Source organism: Schistocerca piceifrons, chromosome 7, assembly GCF_021461385.2.
Source record: "Schistocerca piceifrons isolate TAMUIC-IGC-003096 chromosome 7, iqSchPice1.1, whole genome shotgun sequence".
NCBI classification, from domain to species: domain Eukaryota; kingdom Metazoa; phylum Arthropoda; class Insecta; order Orthoptera; family Acrididae; genus Schistocerca; species Schistocerca piceifrons.
The window spans coordinates 463,178,534-463,186,593 of NC_060144.1; positions in this window are offsets into that span (position 1 = coordinate 463,178,534).

An 8,060-nucleotide genomic window follows, 5' to 3' on the forward strand; every position below is an offset into this window, starting at 1 on the left:
TGTTTATTTGTTCTTATTAGTTTTAAAAATTTAAGATTATAATGTGATTTTTATTATAACTTAGATCACATTCATTGGATTTACAGACTACGTATTATCTTTTTACTTTACAATTGCCGATGGCCGAATGCGGAACTAAACGTCGTTTACGTGCAGACGTGACCGAAGGCACCCGACAATACTCAACAATAGCCGAATGACCCAGGCAGCTCGGCGCTGTACAGTCAAGTCATACTGATACTGTAGTATATTAAAACTGATGCGTTATCTTGGCGTCTGCTGAAATGTGTAGTTATCGCGGAAATATACGTTATCGGAGTGTACGCTCAGACGAAAAAGTCTTAATAAACAAGGTAGTTCAGTTCTGTCGATAAATACGTAAATATATTGCTAATGCCGTTAGAAAGAGTTATGGTGAGAGCAGTAGCTACAGCACAAAACTGTTCAGCCCTTAGATGGATTAAAGGTATCGTGTACACTTATCATGCAGCTACTAGCTACACTTCATCCGTATTTAGTTATTAGTTCGTACACCGAAATCTCTGTTTCATTTCTTACGCTTTCCTATAGATTCACGTATTAATGCCAAACGTGATTTTTTCTATCCGCGAAACATTCAAATTATTAGATCGTGAAACGACAGTTTAATTTTAATTTTGAACGCGTCTCTGTAAAAGTGTATATTATTTTCTAATGTATGACACGTTCTCTTCAATTTTTAGATCGTAACACGACTTTTTAATTTTCATTTGCAACGGTTTCATATAAAAGAACATATTAAAAGTGAATGTATAACAAAAATCCGTTGTCTCTTATCCGCTCTGCTGAACTTTTAGGCCATTAAAATAAAGTTATTTTCCTTGTGTTCGTTTCTGTTATCTTTCGAGAGAAGGATGTGTCGATACAATGCAGATTTAAGTTTGTTTTATCCGCTGCCATACACCTAGTACAGTTCAGGAACCATATTACATTTTGATTGAGAGCGACTAGACTGCTGACACGTCCTTCAGAACAACGAATAGCAGAGTACAGAAACAGCTCACGGCGCTCCCACCCAAAACGGCAATTGTGATGGGATCGGGTAATGGTTATTATTCAAAAGATTTTTTTTTTGGGGGGGGGGGGGGGGGGGGGCATACAATATGGTGTGCCTAGCGGCGCAAAATTTTTAAATCAGCCACTGTATATGGGATACAGTTTTAGAAAAGCACGACGGCCACCAAATATAACTGACAGTGAAAAAAGACAATCTGAATGCAATGAACTCTAAAAGACTTGTTACATGCTAATGCTAAAATGATTACACAGAACATACCATAAGCGTTAATGTAGGACGAAGTCAGACAATTTTGTAAAACTATTTCCGTTTGCTTGTACTTTAACATGGATCAGTATGAGTCGTCAGTTTAATCGATAAGGGTTCAAAGACTTAAAAAATAGATTTATACATTTGACTGAAGAAAAGACATCACAGCTTTCAGCACTAGCAGAGTTCACATCGGAACACCATTGTCTGGATATGCGAAGTCTGTAAAGGATGGTAACTGCTCACTTACTTGTTCTTCAGCAGAATGCCTTCTGATGCTGGCTTTCTTTCTTCGTGTTAGCTCTTGAGAAAGTTCAGACAGCAAGTATCTCTGTAAGGTGTTAGTTAAATAGCGCGCAACACTTAATACAGCACAACTAGCCACTCAGAACGAGTTCGCTCGTCGCGAATAAGTATCGCAATGTTGCCACGCAACTGCTCGTGACGTATTGCGCGTTATTTTATTGTTGAGAGCGTCATCCGGGGCCTATTATAAGAACAACAATGACTTTGACTACACCATTGCTTTTTATCGATCATATGCAGTAAGTTACCAGTTTAAAACGATCGTGAGTCTTTAGAATATTAATAATAAACTATCATCAAGCCACTGACATAAAAATTTACCACTTCAAGGTCTGAACAACCCACTACCGAACATAAACTTTTCTCTAAATTCTGTTACATTCTTTCCCATAGCAATTAAACTTTTCAGTTTGCAAGTTTATTGATTTATGTACCTTTCAGCCATAAAAAGCTACATGTGTCAGGAATTTAAGGCAGATGCCTGCAGAAGTGAATAAAAACAGTGCTCTTTTTCTGGGGGACGCTGGTGGGAGGCGTACTCCTAAGCTTTTCTGTCCGCAAAGGGACTTCTCTGCAATCTTGGAGCCGTCAAAAGTTTGCCAACGATTTCTTTCACGGGTGTAAATCGGATTTATTTCATTTTCTCGTGTTGGTAATCGCAACACAAACAATGCCAGTACAGTCTGTTTGTGGGAAAAGCGATACATTAAACTGTTTCAAAGTCTTACGTCTGCATCTACATCTACACCTACATCTACATGGATACTCTGCAAATCGCATTTAAGTGCCTGGAAGAGCGTTCATCGAACCATCTTCACAATACTCTATTATTCCAATATCGTATAGGGCGACGAAAGAATGAACATCTGTATCTTTCCGTACGAGCTCTAATTTCCCTTATTTTATCGTGGTGATCGTTCCTCCCTAAGTAGGTCGGTGTCGACAATATATATTTGCGCATTCGGAGAAGACAGTTGGTGATTAGAATTTTGTGAGAATATTCCTTCGCAACGAAAAACGCCTTCTTTTAATGATGTCCAGCCCAAATTCTCTATCATTTCTGTGAAACTCTCTCCCATATTTCGCGATAATACAAAAAGTGCTGTCTTTCTTTGAATATTTTCGATGTACTTCGTCAGTCCCATCTGGAAAGGATCCCACACCGTGCAGCACTATTCTAAAAGAGGACGGACAAGAGTAGTGTAGGCAGTCTCCTTACTAGGTCTGTTACATTTTATAAGTGTCCTGCCAATAAAACGCAGTTTTCTATGTGTTCCTTCCAATTTAAGTTTTTCGTAATTATAATACCTAGGTATTGAGTTGAATTTACGTCTTTTAGATTAGACTGATTTATCGCGTAACCCAAGTTAGAGTTCCTTTTAGCACTTATGTGGATGACCTCACAATTTTCGTTATTTAGGGTCAACTGCCACTTTCCGCAGCATTCAGATATCTTTTCTAAATCGTTATGCAATTTTTTTTTATCTTCTGATGACTTTATTAGTCGATAAACGACAGCGTCATTTGCAAACAACATAAGACGACTGCTCAGATTGTCTGCCAAATCATTTATATAAATAAGGAACAACAAACGGGCTATAAAACTACCTTGGGGAACGCCAGAAGTCACTTCTGTTTTACTCGATGACTTTCAGTCAATTACTACGAACTGTGAAATCACAAATCCAGTCACATAACTGATACGATATTCCAAAGCACGCAATTTCACTACAAGCCGCTTGTGTGGTACTGTGTCTTAATCCTTCCGGATATCCAGAAATACGGAATCGATCTGAAATCCCTTGGCAATAGCACTCAACAGTTTGTGTGAATAAAGAGATACTTGTGTTTCACAGGAACGATGTTTTCTACACCCATGTTGACTGTGTGTCAATAGACAGTTTTTTTCAAGGTAATTCGTAGTGTTCGAACACAATATATGTTCTAAAATCCTGCAACATATCGACGTTAACGATATGGGCCTGTAGTTTAGTGGATTACTCCCGCTACCTTTCTTGAATATTGGTGAGACCTGTGCAACTTTCCGGTCTTTGGGTATGGATCTTTCGTCGAGCGAACGGTTGTATATGATTTTTGAGTATGGAGCTAATGCATCAACGCACTCGCGAAAGGAGCCTAATTGGTGTACAGTCTGGACCAGAAGACTTGCCTTTATCAAGTGATTTAAGCTGCTTCACTACTCCGAGGATATTTACTTCTACGTTACTCATGTTGGCAGCTGTTCACGAATCGAATTCCGGAATATTTACTTCGTTTTCTTTTGTGAAGGCATTTCGGAAGGCTGTGTTTAGCAACTCTCCTTTGGAAGCACAGAGAAGACATTGATTGTTTCTTGGCGCTAACATACTTCACATACGACCAGAATCTCTTTGGATTTTCTGCCAAGTTTCGAGACAAAGTTTCTCTGTGGAAACTGTTATAAGCATCGCGCATTGAAGTCCGCACTAAATTTCGAGCTTCTGTAAAAGATCGCACATCTTCGGGATTTTGCGTCTGTTTAAATTTTGGCATGTTTGTTTCGTTGTTTCTGCAACAGTGTTCTAACCCGTTTTGTGTACCAAGGAGGATCCGCTCCGTCGTTTGTTAATTTATTTGATATAAATCTCTCAATTGCTGCAGATACTATTCTTTTGAATTTAAGCCACATCTTGTCTACACTTCCATTATTAATTTGGAATGAGTGGAGATTGTCTCTCAGGAAGGCGTCAAGTGAATTTTTATCTGATTTTTTGAATAGGTATATTTTACTAGGAATTGGGGATTACAATACTCAGTCTCGCTACGACAACCCTGTGTTCACTAATCCCTTACACAACCTATCTCGAAAGCTGAATGAATAGCTGGCAGACAGTGAGACAGGCGCCTAGAGCCAGCAGCAGCCAGAAGTTATGGGCACACTGGACTACCGAAGGCACCGATACATGTCTCCGTTGTCAAGGCACCGTGGTTCTAAGCTGCAGCATCCATTTCACCACACGAATTAAAGCAACAGCCACTATACTTCCAGCTGGTACGAAGTGATAGCCTGCCAAATTCGTATTCCTTATTTATCTATATGTTACAAAACTCACAATAAGTTGACACAATGCCTGTAAATCAGTGTCTCTTGATGTCATACATGCATGCTGTGTCCTGGCATCGTGTTTCAGTTGGTAAAAGCCATTCGCAAGCGAACGCCTATGCCTGTGCTTCTACACCCACATTCTGCAAAACCAGTCTGAAATACATAGTAGGGGTATTTCCCACTTTACCACGTAGGTGATTCTTCCCACTTCATTTACTTATGGAGTGCGGGAAGAATGATTGCATAACCCCCCATGTTCTCTGAATTAGTCTAATCTTGTCTTTTCATTTTCTAAAAAGCTACACGTAGGCAGTTGAAGAATATTTCGAAATCCTTCACTTAATGTTGGTTGTCAGGGATTTTCTCTGCCTCGAGATGACTGGGTGTTGTGTGTCTTTCATCATCATTGACTCTCAAGTCGCCGAAGTGGCGTCAGCTAAAAATGACTTTCAATTTCGGCTACCGAACACCCCGCATGGGGTCTCCCGGCCAACAATGCCGTACGATCATTTCATTTCATGACCAAAAATAAGATGAAACTGCATAAACGTATATTATGTTGCATTAAACTCAAACAACACTTCGCAACACATGAAATGATTTCTGTGCACTTAAATAACAATCTTGTTACGATCACATAGCACAATGATTTTGTACCCAACACGTGGTCGATACAACACAAAATAGCTGTTGACATTCGCCACTTATCGTTAACCTCACAATTTCAAATTACTGCTGTTGTTAGGCCTTTGTATCTGGGTGTTTCAACAAATGATACTTTTATTTTGGTGCCAAAGGTTATATTTTCGAGTTATCGACCTGCTATCTCTGCCTTTTGTACCACCACCTTTGGCTACGTTTCATCTCTTTGTTGATCCACTTACGTCTTTGATAGTGTTCGTTGAATGTAACATAGGAGCAGTTCTCCTTGCTTACACTGAAGTGACAAAAGTCGTGAGATACTTCCTGATAACGTGTAGCAACAGATCGACGTGGCATGGGCCAACCTGTCTCTACAGCTGTCCGTAATTGCGAAAGTGCCGCCAGTGCAGGATTTTGTACGCGAACTTACCTTTTCATTATATCCCATAGATGTTCGATGGTATTTATGTCGTGCTCTCCTAGTGGCTATACCGTTCGCTCGAATTGTCCACAATGTTCTTCAAACAAATCCTGAACACGTGCTGCCTAGTGACATAGCGCACTGTCATCCATAAAAATACCATTGTTTTTTTGAGAACATGAAGTCCATGAATGGCAGCAAATAGTCTCGAAGCTGCCAAACATCCAGAGGACCCAGTCCATTCCATGTAAACACAGCCCACAGCATTAGCGCACTACCATCACCTTGAACAGTGCCTTATTGACAACTTGCGGCAATGGCTTTGTTGTGTCTGCACCAAACTCGAAACCTGGTATCAGCTCTTACCAACTGACATCGGTACTCATCTGACCAGACCACTGTTTTCAAATCGGATAGTGTCCAACTGATATGCTCATGAGGGCGCGTGAGGCACTGCAAGCGATGCCGTGCGGTTGGTGTGGTATCATTTATCGATACCACCTCACGTGTGCCACAGTTGGAAACTGAATTGCAAGTTTCGGTCGGACGCCGATAGCGGTCGTTAGGGATCTGAACTCAGTAGAGCATGTCTGCTAGCCATTCCTCCAGCAGCTCTGGACTACGAGTGCCCTCTGCTGCTGTGATAAGAGGCAGCCACAGAGCCACTCACATTGGGAAACCCATCGCTATGTTTTGCTATGCAGACGCTGCCTAGACGCGGCTCCAATACCATCGTTCATGCTGTAGTGCAGAAATTCTCGTCCTTGTTACTATTGTATGAACTGATTTCTTGCTGAATTATTTGTAATGATTCTTCATATTCTTGGAGAAATGCAAGTTAAATAAATCCTGTCTTTGTTATATTAACTTGTTCGGTAATCATTTCCGCTCCTCTCCAGTTTTTCCTACGACGACGGTTGCTGCACCGCTCTGTAGCCCACGTCTCCTTACCGTTGTGTACGAAGTTGTACACAACAGTTACCAAAGGCACTCGCGTCAGTCGTCCACTGCCGTAGCCCGTTAACGCCAAATTTCGCCGCACAGTTGTAACGGATACGTTCGTCCTACGTCCGACATTGACTTATCCGATTATTTTAGGCAGTGTTCTTTGTCTGTTAGCACTTACACCTCTACGCAAACGCAGCTGCCCACGGTTGTTAAGTGGAGGCCGTCAGCCACTGCGTTGTCCATGGTGAGAGGTAGTGCCTGAAATGTGGTACTCTCGGCACAATCTGGACACAATGCAGCTCGGAATATTGAATTCCCTAACTATTTCCGAAGTAGATTTTCTAATGCATCTAACTCCAACTACCATTCCGCGTTAAAAATCTGTTAATTTCCATCTTGCGGCCATAGTAACGCCGGAAACCTTTTCACATCAATCGCATGACTTCCTTTAACCTAATAAAATATATACCACAAGTCACACGAAAATAAAAATTAAAAAACACAAACAATTTTAAGTCTTCCGCTACTTCTTTCTCAATGGTCTTTACAGAGTCCAAAAATTAACTTTAACATTAGACAAACAAGCAAAGACAGCCCTACACTCAAGAGGTGTGTAACAGGTTGGGTGTAGCAGGCGTAGCGGGTGAGCTGGTCAAGAGAAGGGTTACCCCTTTTGTAAACATCAGTGGTGTTAGCGGTGTCGGGGGCAGGACCTGTCTCCAGACTATGGCAGCAAGAGGTAGGCATTTGACCTACTGACAGACCAGAGATGAGGCAACAGATGACAAACGATTGCTCTTGTTAGAGACAGTCCTCCAGCAGCAGTTGTCAATGTTGTGGCAAGTGTCCGGCTCTCTTCAGTCCCTCCTCTCTGGTCGCCAGTGGCGTTATCCTGGTCGGGTCTCTAGAGACTCTTGTGTCGAACAGTGGTGGTCCCAGGTGGCGCGTGACGTCAGGGGCTAACCCCCGTTACCTACTACCTGTTCCCAAAGAACGATGGTTTTTTTTATTGATGATAATGCACCATGTTACGGGGCCATAATTACTCGCCACTGGTCAGAAGAACTTTCAGGACAATTAGAGCGGATGTTTTGGTCACCTAGATCGCCCGACTTGAATCACATGGAACAATTATGATCCATGATCCATAGGTTTGTTCATGCACAAAATCCTACACAGGCAACACTTTCGCAGTTATGGACGGCTGTAGAGGCAGCATGGTTCAGTATTTCTCCAGGGGCTTCCAACGACTTGTTTATGCCATGCCTCGTCGAGTTGCTGCGCTACACAGGGGATAGGATGCCCGACACGATATTAGGTGGTATCTTATGACTTTCTCCACCTCAGTGTGT